This window comes from Sceloporus undulatus, chromosome 8, assembly GCF_019175285.1.
Source record: "Sceloporus undulatus isolate JIND9_A2432 ecotype Alabama chromosome 8, SceUnd_v1.1, whole genome shotgun sequence".
Classification (NCBI taxonomy): Eukaryota; Metazoa; Chordata; class Lepidosauria; order Squamata; family Phrynosomatidae; genus Sceloporus; species Sceloporus undulatus.
The window spans coordinates 20265498-20277677 of NC_056529.1; the positions used below are offsets into that span (position 1 = coordinate 20265498).

The following is a 12180-nucleotide window of genomic DNA, read 5'->3' on the forward strand; positions in this document are numbered from 1 at the left end:
CGATTCCCAAACTAGATACCTAGGAGCGCAAAAGAGAGCCATAGGAACTTTGCTCTCCAATGCATTTTTCCAGAGCCCCTGCAAAAATCAAGGCATCAAAAATAAAAGAGCCGATGATGGAATGCCACATCACCCTCAATCCAAGACTGGCATTACTAAATTTATTTAGAGGTGGTTATTGCCAGCAATTGGAAGACCCCTATAGCACCCAGTTTAGACCTACTTCTAAAAAGGTTTTGAATTTATCACTATCAGAAAAACTAACGTGGCAAGTAAGACAAGCAAAAGAACAGAAAGATAATAATACCTTTGAGGTTACACGGTTCCTATTTATTTCCTATGTAAATCAAGTCAATGAGGAAAAAAGTAATATTCTATTGATCTACGGAAAGGATTAATCCAATAGAACAAATAACTGCGGGGAAATTTACTTTGCATTTCAAGATCAGGATAACGTCACTCATGCCTTATGTCCTTTGTAAGAATTTGCCAACGTTTTTGTGAGGTTGATCTACATTCATCGTGTTCATTCCTGGTTTGGTTTTTTTTAATGAATGAATTTTATTTAAAATAATAAAAAAGAAATAAAAGAGCATTAATAATGGAACTTATTGTGGTGTTTTATTATTGCTATAGAAGTATGATCATGTGTTATTTTAGGAGGGAAGAGATAATGGGATGTGTTTTATTGTGTTTTATTGTATGAATTTTATCAGTGTTGTAAGCCGCCTCGATCCTGTTGGAGAGGCAGGATATAAATAAATTATTATTATGCCTATTACTATTATTACACTACCCTGTTACAGCACTGTCATTCTACTTTAAATGCCATGGCAACAGCCTATGGCATCCTGGGACTTGCAGTTTAGGAAAGAGAGCTCGTTGTTGTTGTTGTTGTTGTTGCTGTTGTTGTGTGCCTTCAAGTCGTTTCCAACATATGGCAACCCTATCATGAGGTTTTCTTGGCAAGTTTCTTCAGAGGGGATTTGCCATAGCCATCCTCTGAAAGAGCGTGACCTGACTAAGATAATCCACTGGGTTTGCATTACCGAGCCAGGATTCGAACCCTCGTCTCCAGAGTCATAATCCAATGCTCAAACCACTACCCCAAGAGAGCTCTTGAGCCCCACTAAACTACAAGCCCCAGAATCCCAAAGGATGTTGCCATGGCAGCTAAAGTGGAATATAGCACTATAATTGTATAATGTTAAAAGGACAAATGTGAGCCCCTTCCACCTGCACACCGGCACTGTGCTCCCATCGCTGTCAATGCAGCCGATTCCGTCAGACGCCCGCTCATGTCAGCGTCTCACTGCTGACACATCAAAGCATCTGGAGGCATCATTTTCTTTTGCGAGCACGCATCTCAGGACAAAGGCTACGCATTTCGCTTTTTGAAAAGTAAGAAGCTCTGGCCCAGTTCTGAGCTCTCCGGCGCCAATAATAACCCTGAAAGGCAAAGGTGTCCATGGAATGTGAAGCCGAAGGCTTTCATAGCCAGCATCCATAGATTTTTGTGGGTTTTTCAGGCAATGTGGCCATGTCCTAGAAGAGTTTGTTCCTGACGTCTCGCTGGCATCTATGGCTGGCATGGAAGAGAGTGGTATACACACACACACACACACACACACACCAGTCACATCCATACCAACATTCTCTGAAGATGCCAGCCATGGATGTTGAGAAAACATCAGGAATAAACTCTTCTAGAAAATGGCCAGAGAGCCCAAAAACCCCACAAAATTCTATGTGTCCATGAAAATTTTCCTCTCTGTAAAAAAGAGAGATAGATAGCAGCATAGGGTCCTCCAAAGAAAAGAAAGAAGAGGCAGCCACATTGGTTGCATCTAAGGATCTGTTGTATCTAAGGACATTGTTTATATCTAAGGATCCCGCATGGAGTAGTGGCATGACTGCTGGAATAAGACTCTAGAGACCAGGGTTCGAATCCTTGCTCAGCTCTGTAAACTCACTCTTGGGCAAGTCATAATCTCTCAGCCTTAGAGGATAGCAATGACAAACCGTCTCTGAAGAAACTTGCCAAGAAAACCCCATGAAAGGTTTGCCTTAGGGTCACCATAAAGCAGAAATAACTTGAAGGCACACAACAACAACAACAACAACAACAACAACAACAACAACAACAACGATCTATCACAGGGTCCCCAGCAATGGTGGGCAATGTGCAAATCTGGAACCTCTCCAAAACTGCTTTTGCAGTAGATTTTTCCAATCCAGAAGTGGCCTTCCAGTTCTGTTGCCTCAAAACAGCCACTTTCCAGGCTCTGGCCCTGTAAACCACAATGCAATTGAATCCACCATGCGCTGTGGCAGGTGCAGCTTCAAAAGTGCCGCTTGTTCAGAACAAGCTCACGTCGCTGATGGGACTCGAAGCCAGAAATAACCTTTTTATTTCATCATCCGTTCAGCGCCTGGGGCAACCTGGGCAGCGTGATCTTTGGGAAGAGTTGAACCTCGTGAAACAGCAAGGGACTTGCACTTCCTTATGACACACAGAGACCAAAGCCACAAGAGAGCTGCGGTTTGGCATCCCAGGCCCCTGACAGGAGCAAAAGGGCATCAAAAATAGAATAAAATAAAATAGAGAAATTGTATAGAAGCTTCTAATTCCTGCGGGGTTTTGACAAAAAGGATAAAGTTGCCAGAGGTGAAGGCAATTCTAATGATCTTTCTACTTTCTTCTTCTTTTAAATGACTTTTGTGGCTGTTTTAAGCGTACAGTGGACCCTTGGTATCCACTGGGGTTTGGTTCCAGGACTCCCCATGGATACCAAAATCTGTAGATGGTCAAGTCCCATTATTTAGAATGGGCTATTATTATTATTATTATTATTATTATTATTATTATTACTACTACTACTATCACAGTGGGTCCTTGGTATCCGCTGGGGTTTGGTTCCAGGACTCCTATGGATACCAAAATCAGTGGATGCTTAAGTCTCATGAAACACAGTGGCACAGTAAAATGGTGTCCCTTATATAAAATGACAAGGAATGTGTATTTCTTGGAATATTTTCAAGACTTGGATGGTTGAATCCACAGATTATTTATACAGAGGGTCAACTGTCTCACTCCAAAACAAGCCTCATAAACAGATCCTTAAACCAAGGTGCATTTCATCTTGCAATAAACTCAGAAACTGGGGTGCGTAGGGGGGATGCTACTTTTGTCAAAAACCATTGAACCCAATGCAATTATACTTTAAAATCCTTTGCTGGGGCTAACTGCTGCTGCTAGCCTTTACGCACATATACACACATCGCCTTGTTCCGGCTATTAACTCTGCCCCCCAGCAGCCTATGCGCTGCTCCAGTTTCCTCCAGTCTTGCACCACATTCCCATCTTTTTTGTGCAACAGAGAGATGACCAACTGCAGCAATGCAATCCTCAAACCATTGGAGAGTTGAGTATCTAGGCTAAGAGCTGAACCAGCGACAACAGAGTGGAGGGAGTAAAAGAAGAAAAAATAAAGGAAAAGAGGGTGATGCCTCTTTCTGTGGATGCATGATCTTTGCAAAAATAACACATTTAAAGGGGGAAAAACTTAATAATCCCAGCATCTTGGTCCTGGAGTTTGATGCAATTGGTTAGATTGAGCAAGCATTTTATGATATTCTCCCCCTCCTCTCCTCACCATCCTTAGAGTGAAGGAGAATTAAACAGATGGAAAGCCCTTTTTTTCCAGCTGCGTGATCACAAAGCGGGGACAAATATGCCGAGAAAGAGCATAATGCAATACAGTCGGAAGGACAAAAGAGACAATCCTCATTTCTGGCAGACTTATTGCAAACCGCAAGGGGTATCGACAAGCTTAGCTGCGACAAGATCTGTATCAGCATCACAGTTTGGTTCTGAACATTTCCAGGTGGCAAGGAGTTCCCTTGGCAAGCGTGTGTCCCATTCAAAGGCATCCTTTTAGCCCAAACCCAAGGGGAACAGTTTACTCAATTCAAGCTGGCAATATTACTGTTCTGCCCAACACAAAAATGCAAGAACGCCGTCCTTACCATCAAGAACACTGGTTAAAATGTGTATGTGGAGAGATCTTCAAGCATCTTTGAGACTAAGACCTCATTCCCACTTACCAAAAAAAGTGGTTTGCAATACGAATCGATGGATCGATTCAAGAGTGGATTATGGTTCCCACTACATTTGCCCCGATCGCATTTTTTCCCTGTAAAATAACCCACTTGTGGTTCCTATTCAAGAATGAATCGGTTCAAAATCGACCCGCTCCAACCGGTCGAAGGGCCAATTTAAATCGATTCCGATCCACATCTGGTTCACACTTGTGCGGATTTGATTTATCCAAAAAGACGCGGGTTAAATGGCTCTAGCACATGGCCTCCCTCTCAGAATCGCTTCAGCGAATCAATTCAAGTGGGAACCAGGGTCATTTGAACCGGTTCAAACCGATTTGTGATCTGGCTTAAAAGGCCTAAAGAGTTTATCAGATGAGACGAATCCCGTGCAGAAACTAAATTTAAACTGAAAACAACCTTAATTTGCAGGTTGTTTTTCAGACAACATTCAGGTTTAACCCGAACAAAAAGTTGAACAAACCCGCATTTGTTTGCCTTAGGGTCGCCATAAGTTGGAAACGACTATAAGGCACACAACAACAACATATCTAAATGAATGCATCTTATTGAAAGTGGCATCTACAAAATTCATGTGGAGTTACAGCAGCCTCATCTTCTGACTATTGAATGGCACAGATGGCGAATGTTTGTATTTATTTTTATTTATTTTATCTACTTATATTCCACTTTTCTTCCAATATAGGCGACTCATGTTTATATTTTTACTCTTGGTAAGTCTTTTTGCAATAGGAAAAGAAAAGGTGTGTTGTCTTAACTGTTGGACTATGACCCCAGGAGACCAGGGTTCGAATTCCTGCTCAGCCAGGTGGATACCAAAATCTGTGGATGCTCAAGTCCCATTAAATACAATGGGGTAGTCTTATTCTTATTCATATTCTTATTATTATTACAGTAGACCTTTGTTATCCGCTGGGATTTGGTTCCAGGATCCCAGTGGACACCAAAATCCATGGATGCTCAAGTCCCATGAAATACAATGGGGTATTCTTCTTATTATTATTATAGTGGGCCCTTGGGATCCACTGGGGCTTGGTTCCAGGAGCCCCTATGGATACCAAAATCCATGGATACTCAAGTGCCATTAGATGCCATCGTAAAATGCTGTCCCTTATATAAAATAACAAAATCAACCCTTGCTTTTTGGAACATATATATTCTTTAAATATTTTCAAGCCACGGACGCTTGAATCCATGGGTAGAAAATTAACAGATACAGAGGGGCAACAGTATTCTCTTGCCACAGGCATAAAAGGTAGAGCGGAGACGGAAACCTTTAGGCATTCCTGCTGAGAAAGCAGCCTGCTTCTCTGGGTGCATTCGCTGGGAATGAATATTTGGAAAGGAGTCTGGCTCAAGAACAAAGCAAGAAACCCAGGGACAGGAAGACTCCCTACAGGTCTCCTTTCTAACCCAAAGTACGCTTCCTTCCAGATTTATAAACAGACTTTGAAAGACAAATTGCATTACACCTTGGGCAGCGCATTTGCTACAATGTGGGGAGTGCCAGGTGTGTATGTGTGTTTGGAGAGGAAGAGGCCTGGAACACAATGTAAATGTATTCAGGAGTAGCCACGTTGGCCATATGGCAAAATACAGCCAAATCCAAATTCCACAAGGCAGCAATACCTTTACTGGACCAACACTTGAATGACCTTCTTTACGTTTGTCTGTTTTAATTGTATATACTTTCTGGTATTCTATTATTTTAGCTATTTGCCTTCGAAATGCTCTGAACACTTATTTACTAAATAATATTTTTGTGCTTACTGGGCCAAGCATAAAAGACATCATGCAAGCTTTTGAAGCTTCACTGGCTTCTTCATCCGACAAAGGTCTAGAAGTCATACCCTATAAGGACCAAGGGTCTGTTCACATTGTAGAAACAATGCAGCTTGACACCACTTTAACTGCCATGGTGCTGTACTACGAGATTTGTAGTTTTATGAGCTATGAGTACTCTTTGATAAAGAAGGCTAAATACCTTGTAAAACTGCAGATCCCAGTTTGGAAGGAGCTGCATTACCTAAAGTGGTGTCAAACTGCATTATTTCTACAGCGTAGATGCATCCGCCTCCTCAGTCTCAACAATACACTACATCTTAAATGGGTGTCCTCAGGTGTCTTGAAGACGATGCTGTTCTTATGGGCAAACTATAATGATCTAGGAGGTTCGGCTTTGAAAAGAAAAACAGAGTCTTGCAAAAGAAGAACAGAGAGTCAGGCATCTAAGGGAATATTGAACACAGCTCCGACTTTATGTGCATCGTACGCTTCTGTCTGCCTTTGCCTCCAGCATTTGAGAGGCAGAAGAAACAAGATATTCTTTGCAAAACCCACAAAGGTATATTAATGTTTGGACCCAGGATTTCTCCAGGCTGGAATCTGAGCCGTGTGAGCAAAACCTAGAAAGTTAGGGTTGGCCTTTTTTATACAGAGAAAGTGGAGGAACAACAGAAAGGGGGCTCTGTCTTTGCAGGCACAGGCCATTTTGAGAGCCAGGGTGCCATAGTGGTTTGAGTTTGTTGGGAGACAGGGTTCAAATCCCTGTTTAGCCAAGGAAACCCATTGGGTTACCAGTTAAAGTGGTGTCAAACTGCAGAGATAAAGCAGTTTGACACCACTTTTAACAGCCATGGCACTATCCACTTTAACTATCGTGACTCTCTCCTACAAAATCCTAAGATTTGTAGTTTGGTGAGGCCCCAGAGCTCTCCAACAGACCAGGCTCGATACCTCACCAAACTATAAGTCCCAGGATTCTACAAGATGGAGGCACAATAATTAAAGTGGTGTGAAACTGCTTTATTTCTGCAGTGTGGCAAATCTCCCAAGCAGGGATTTGAACCTTGGGCAAGTCACATTTTCTCAGCCACAGAAGGTGGCACTGGCAAATGACCTCAGAATAAGGCATTCTTATTTCTTTTTGTCGGTGTGTGCCTTCAAGTTGTTTCCAACGTACAGCAAACCCAACACGGTTTTCTAGACAAAATTTGTTCCTGTGCTTTTCTCCAAGGCTGAGAGTGTGTGACTTGCCCAAAGTGGATCTGCATGGCCAAGGGTGTATCCATACTGCAGAAATAAAGAAGCTTGGGACCACTTTAACTGCCACGAGTCCATCCTACACAAACCTGGGATTTGTAGCTTGGTGAGGCTCCAGAATTCTCTGACAGACCAGGCTGGATACCTCACCAAACTATAAGCCCTAGGATTCCAGAAGATGGTTTATTTCTGCAGTGTGGCAGGTCTCCCAAGCGGAGACTTGAACCCTGGCCTCCCCAGAGTCCTAGTGCAAGGCTCAAAACACTACACCAAGTTCTTGTCCTACTTGCTAGCTAATACCTCAGGATCCCTTCTCTGTCTCCTTCCCTCCCCCCCCCCCCCCCCAAAAAAACCCATTGCCAGCCAAGTCAAACAACAGCCAGGAGAGATAAAAGAACTTTAGCAAGATCAAAGGCAATTTGCACCTATTAAAACTAATCAGGAGTGAAAGGTGAGCAAGAGAACAAAAGCCACAGTCAGAGCCTCTAGAAAAATCCTTTTAACCTGAGAGGGACTTTGCAGAAGCAAGGAAGCCCCAGAGGTGGTTTTGCAGGTTCCTACCTCTGAAAGCAGATGGGATCCGGTGCTTTCAGGGCATTTTGTGTTTGTTTCAGTGTGCCTTCAAGCCATTTCCGACTTACAGCAACCCTAAGGCAAGCCTATCATGGGGCTTTCTTGGCAAGGAGGTTTGCCATGGCCTTCCCTTGAGGCTGAGAGTGTGTGCCTTGCCCAAGGTCACCCAGTGGGTTTCGTGGCTGAGCTGGGAATCGAACCTTGGTCTCTGGAGTCATAGTCCAACACTCAAATCACTACATCATGCAGGCTCCTATTGGTATTTAGGTCCTGCAAATTGCAAGTCTACGTCGGTGGTGCCCAACTTTTGGTCCTCCAGCTGTTTTGGATGTGGATTTCTGTTCTGACTTGGATTAAGTTGGATTAATGATGCAGTGTAGATGCAGCCCAAGTAGGCGAAACCGAACTCCAGCCAAATGTTATTTTGCACATCTGTACAGGGCTTAAAAGAAGTGAGCCAGAAGTTAACTGACAGGTTACGGTATTTCCCGTTGGGAAAAAAAAAGCCAAAATGGCTCTGAAAGGGCAAAAACTTGGCGCAATTGCCCCCATGCCCCTTGTGGATGCTGGGGAGGGGGGTATCTGAGGGCAAAAAATAAAAATCCGGGAAGAAGTGCAGCCCTCCAAACCCATACAGCCCCCTAAACCCCACTGGCATAACTACCTCTATTATGCCAAAAATGTGCCCGCCAGTAAAATAACAAAACACTTTTCCGTCTTCGGAAACAGCAAAGGAATAATGCAACTCTGAAGACATTTCCACCTCGCTTAAGCAAGGCTAGCCAAACTATATCTAGAGAGACAACATTCCCTAAATCTGGACACCTTCTTGCACAAAAGATGACCATCGCTTGCAGGTACGGAAATGTCGCAAACTGCCCTGTAGCACCTTATAGCCAGCTAACAACATTGTTATGTGTTGAGTCTCCCTAATAACAATAACAACAATGTTTACTTATAATGCCCTTTCCACCAAAGAGCGGTACACATCAGACTATATGTAATAAAAAACGAACGATAAAACACCACACTATAAAATGCTAAAATATACAGATTTCCAAAATCTGAAATATTCCAAAACTGTCCACCTGGACGGGTGAGATACTGACACTTTTGCATTCTGATAATTCAATGTACACAAACGTTGTTTCTGACACAAACTTATTTAAAATACGGTGTATGCAATTACCTTGAAGCCTTGTGTACAAAATGTATGCAATACATACATTAATTTTCATGTTTCCCATCTCCAAGATATCGCATGCACATATTCCAAAACCCGAAAAACTTTGAAATCGAAAAGACTTCTGCTTCCAACTGTTTTGGATAAGGATAACTCAGCCTGTATCAAGCTTCCACTGACTATAGAGCCCTTCAGAGGAAAGGAAAGGCATTCTGTATATGCTTAGAAGAACTCTCTTATCCAGCAAACCAACTGACCTGGTCCAGATCTCTCTTGTCTTTATATCACAAGAGAGGATATAAAGACAAGAGGGATCTGGACCAGCCTCAGAAACACATTTCCAGCTGAGAGAGGAGAGAAGAAACAGGCCTCCAATGAATGAAATTAAAACCAAAAGCAAATTAAAAAGAGCAAATATCTCACTTTCCCATTGACTCCAATGGACCTCTGCTGCCACCATACAAAATGAATGCAGTTTGACACCACTTTGACTCCATCCTCTGGAGTCTGGGATTCGTAGTTTGTGGTGGCACCAGAGCTCTCCTCCAGGGAAGGCTAAACATCTTGGAAAACTACAACTCCCAGCACTCCATAGTGAACCCTGGCAGTTAAAAAACTGTCTTCACCCTGCAGTGTAGACACAGAGGAAAAGGATGAGGCGGCTGGGATGTGTAGTGGCACCAAAGCTCCCTGACAGGGAAAACTAGACATCTCCTTGAGCTACAACTCCCTAGCATTGAGGATTGGCAGTTAAAGCGGTGTCAAACAGCCTTCCATCCTTCAGTGTAGACATATTAAAAGCAAAGGAAAAAGAGGTTGGGCTCTTTGCTGAAAGGTGACTCTTCCACTCCTGCTTCCAGAAGCTCCAGGCAGCTGTGAAGGAAAGGCACTCTGCACATGCCCAGGGTTGGGTGGGGGTGTGCTGGGCATGCAGCAAATCCAACCAAGCCCACCTGAGCTTCGGAAAAAGGAAAAAAATGGGGGGCCCTCTAAGCACCCCACCAACTGCACCAACTCACCCAAAATCAGGTTTCCCCAGTGCACCTCTCACCATCTCCTCTTCCAAGCTGGGCTTTCTGCAGCCTTCCTCCTCCTCCTCTGCTGCTTCCTTCTCCTCTGCTGCTGCTTTGCAAACTGGAAAGGCGCAGGCTCGGAGCTGCAACCGGGGGAGGAAGCATCGAAGAAGAGGCCCAGAGGAGGAGCTGGGGAAGCCGGCAGCAGGAGGAGAGCCTGCCTCTGTCTCCTTTGCAGCCGCGCCTCCAACGCCAGCCAAAGGATTGGAGGAGGAAGGGGACTGTGCGCCTTTACGCACAGGGCCAGCAGGCTGGATTGCTTGCTTTGCTTGCTTGCCTTCCTTCCTTCCAAGGGCTCAGCTTGCCACCTTGGAAACCCAGCACACCTCCTCTCCCTCTAATGCAGCCATTCCCAAACTTTTGGTCCTCCGGGTCCTTGGCTTTCAGCTCCCAGAATCCTGTGTCCAGTTCTGGGCCCCACAGTTCCAAAAGGATGCTGAGAAGATGGAGCATGTCCAAAGGAAGGCCCCCGAAAGGGTGAAGGGCCTAGAAACCATCCTCTAAGGAGTCTGGGCTGCTGCATCAACAGAAGTATAGTGTCTAGACCAAGAGCAGTAATAGTTTTGGTCAGGTCCCAGCTGGAATAATATTATGTCCAGTTCTGGGTCCCACAATTCAAAAAGGATGCTGAGAAGCTGGAGCGTGTCCAGAGGAAGGTCACCAAAATGGTGAAGGGTCTGGAAACCATAGTGCCCTATGAGGAGCAGCTTAGGGACCTGGAGATGTTTAGCCTGGAGAAGAGAAGGTTAAGAGGTAATATGATAATCCTGTTTAAATATTGGAAGGGATGTCATATTGAGGAAGGAGCAAGCTTGTTTTCTGCTGCTCCAGAGAAAAGGATGCAAGCTACAGGAAAAGAGATTCCATCTCAACATTAGGAGGAATTTCCTGACAGTAAGAGCCAGTTAAGCGTGACATGATAGCCCTGTTTAAGTACAGTATTTGGAGGTACAAGAGCTCTCTGTGGTTTTCACTGTGGCAGCCTGACTCAGGCTAACTCAGGTCTCCAACTTAAATATATCTGCAACCTCGTCCTTCCTTGGTTTCACCATCTCTGGAGTTTTGGCCCCATCAAGCGTTTTGGGATTCTGTCCAAGAACCCAGGAATTGGCCGGGTATTGTCGGATAAGGTGGCCTGTTCCAAGGAGTGTCGCTTTTCACAACTGTGTTATTGTGATCCTATCTATAACAACTCCATTGCAGTATCAGTGCCAAGAACACGGATCAACAGTGAAACCACAATTGTTTCCTTTTCCCAGAGGTGCTGAATTTCTATTTGTAGGTTTCAGTGTTTCATAACCCTCTGTGCTCAGCGATTGCAGCTACTCACTATAATAATAATAATAATAATAATAATAATACATCAGTGTGATATTGTGGTTTGAATGTTGGACTAGGGCACCGGGAGGCCAAAGTTCGAATCCCAGCTCAGACATGTAAACCCACTGGGGACCTTGGGCAAGTCACACTCTCTCATCCTCAGAGGAGAGCAATGGCAACCCCCCCTTGAAGAAACTTGCCAAGAAAACCCCATGAACAACAATTGCTGTGTGCCTTCAAGTCCTTTCCAACTTCAAAAGCGTTCGGAAAGGACTTGAAGGCACACACACAACAATAGTATTAGATTTCCTGCTTATGAAGACCCTGTAATAAGTTTTTCTGGACAAGATTTCTTCAGAGGAGCGTTGCCATTGCTGCCTTCTAAGGCTGAGAGTATGTGACTTAAGGCACCCAATGGGTTTCCATGGTTGAGAAGGATTTGAATACTGGTCTCCTGAACAAGATTTAAGGGTGCAGGGAGAGCAATTGTTCTTGGGGCTCACCAAATTGAAAATTGGAGAGTGCTCCTGTCCTTTCAATGGTTGTGTAGAAGAGGGAACTGTTGCAGGTGTTGGTTATCATGCCATCAGGTCACAAGCAACACCTGCTGGAATTCTCTCTTCTATCCAACCATGAAAGGGACAGAAGTCTGTCCCAGTTTTCACTCCGAAAACCCAAACTAGAACTGCCATCGATAGGGAGAATTACAGGCCAAAAGCCTCCGAAAGGGCCACTCAGATTTCTAGGGAGCCTCTTTGGCTCTCTTGGTACCCAGTGAATTTTATTTTACAATTGAGAGAGAAGCAGGATTAGAAGCACGCTTGAAAACTCGACTTTTCTGGCTCAGGAAAGGCTGGCTAATAGCCC

The 12180-nt window shown here is 44.1% G+C and overlaps 1 protein-coding gene across 3 annotated transcripts in view; it reads right to left on the bottom strand.

Annotated features, from left to right (window-relative positions):
• Nucleotides 1–10098, bottom strand: part of KIAA0513 (KIAA0513 ortholog) — a 52849-nt gene extending 42751 nt beyond the window's left edge. For 2 of the 3 annotated variants that reach the window (XM_042438507.1, XM_042438504.1), the window contains exon 1: nt 9940–10098. The gene's annotated coding sequence lies outside the window, so the exon portion shown is untranslated. The remainder of the gene's footprint in view (nt 1–9939) is intronic. The other variant, XM_042438506.1, reaches the window with a different exon arrangement.
• Nucleotides 10099–12180: the final 2082 nt, after the last annotated feature.